Source organism: Hyalella azteca, unplaced genomic scaffold (genome assembly GCF_000764305.2).
Source record: "Hyalella azteca isolate HAZT.00-mixed unplaced genomic scaffold, Hazt_2.0.2 contig1718, whole genome shotgun sequence".
NCBI lineage: Eukaryota > Metazoa > Arthropoda > Malacostraca > Amphipoda > Hyalellidae > Hyalella > Hyalella azteca.
The window spans coordinates 18,964-21,223 of record NW_025932021.1 but is presented as its reverse complement, the minus strand read 5'-3'; positions in this window follow the sequence as shown (position 1 = coordinate 21,223).

Below are 2,260 nucleotides of genomic sequence, written 5' to 3'. Positions count from 1 at the left end.
TGACTTAAGACAGGGTTGCCAGATGGAGCCAAGAGAAAAAGACCAATCTGACTCACAAAAAAGGCCCAAAAAGGCCCCATTTGAAATTAATAGAAAATTTTTAAATTTAAGGTAGTTCAAACCATTTGTAGTGCATGCATTTACTCTCAAGGCTTTCAGACAGCAAAAAATACAACAATTACATCACGTGTATGAGCTGAATTACCGTCAATGCTACATAAGCCGCCAGCCTGCAGCGAATTGCATATTACTCGCCGACCTTAAATAAAATCGTATAATACATTATATTTAGGATTCAATTGCCACCTAACAACCATAAAGCTTTTAGTTCGCGTTAGAGAGTTTGGGCTCAGTTTTGCTATTTTGCTAACAAAATAGATAGTAAAGTTGGTAGTCGAAATAAGTGATGTTGGCGGGGAGCGCAGCCGTGCCATTCTAATTTTGTGCTCCAATAAGCCCTGAATCGAACGCCTTGGATATCTCCGGACATCCACCAATCAGCCATGAACCACTCGGCTTTGTCTTCCTCCGGCCTCGCATAGAACCTGCCGTGCACCACCAGGCCGTGGATCGAATTTGACTTCCGGGCATCGTTAAATTACGTGATTTTACGTTCACCGCATCTGAGGTTAGGTTTCAGATAGCATAGTTCTGTTCCAAAATTTATCGTCTTATGACAAGTGGCCGTTCGACCGAGGGCTGGTTCGACCTACGGCCTAGATACGGACGGCTTGAAGTGTTGAAGGCTACGTTCCGGAAGGCAGGAATCATGATGGTCCATTACATCCAGGGCAGTGGTGGTCTTCGGCAGGCGACCCATGTGGCGAAGTTTTTGACATGTTGGCATTAACGGTAGAATATTTATACTCGGAAGATGAAAAAATTTAAACTCATTTCTGCGGTATAGAGATGATGTGGTCCTTGCAAAGTTGCAAGGACCACATCATCAAGGACGTAAATATTAAAAGTCAATCATTTGAATTTATCACAACTTTTGAATGCACAGAAAAATAATATATTGCCTATCATTACTTGCATAGGAAATAAAATTTACTTGTTCAAAGTGATATCTTGAAGTGACTTACACCAGAAGGCTGAATATATCGAGAAGCTGTGCTGTAACCTCAAAAAATAGTGCTAAATGTACTGCTCTTTAGAAGTGAAAACTATACTCGATTATACGCTCTGTCAGCTCTGCTGTCCACGGTTCTTAATTACAGTAATACGAGTCGGCAATTGGATATAGTCCCATGGTTCAACCAAAGTGTTGCCCAGATTAGGCGGCACTCGCTAGTGTTGCCACCTTAACCGAAGTGTTGACACAGTTTCGTGTCAAAATTTGAGTGTACTCATCTTGGGAAAAACTGAATTTGGGTGCACTCGTCTTGGATAAAATTGAAGGACCAAATTATCATAAAAAAGCCGAGAGTTAAGCGGCCTCTAGACGCACAATATTATTGCGCAATATTTAGGTTTGCACAATATTATGGACCGTCTAGGGGCGATATTGACGGGCTGCGCAATATATTGCGTGATTTTCAAAATCTCGTAAATATATTGCGCAAACTGGAAGATATTGTGCCGTGTAGGGGCTATATTGCGTAATGTTTAGTCAGTGTGTCCCCAGTGGTCGTATGGAGCAGTTCTACGCTTATCTACGCGTCATTTTAGCAACGTGGTTTACATCATAACAGATGTTAAGAAAACTGATAAAAATTTATGCTGGAATTCATCGAGGTATATCGGGGTCTCCCAGCTCTATGGGATGTCAAGTGCCAAGACTACGCGAATCGCGCTAAGAAGCTCGAACAGTACGATGTACTGACTGAAAAGTGCAGGGATTTTACCTATTACAGGGATTATTTTACCGATTGCAGGAGTAATCAAAGCAAGAAGTTCGTCAAAAAGTTCCCCATCCATTCGTACAAAATTCCGGAAATTATTAGGTTCAATCATTCTCAATTTATTAAGTAATTTTTCGTGGGTGAACTTCTCTCTGTTATAAACCACTGTTTCGACCGTTTTCTACCATTTTGCGAGCCTCTCTTACTTTTTTACAACTTGATGACACAGCAATTATTACATAGCACAAGTCATTATCGTTCAATATGTTGGCTACGTGAAAGTCTGGCTGGCACTATTTCATTATTTGCGCAGTACGGTTGCACGTCTGGGGGCGTAATTGCACAATATATTGCGCAACCCATCAATATGGCCCCTACATGCTCAGTAATATTGCGCAACCAAAAATATTGAACAA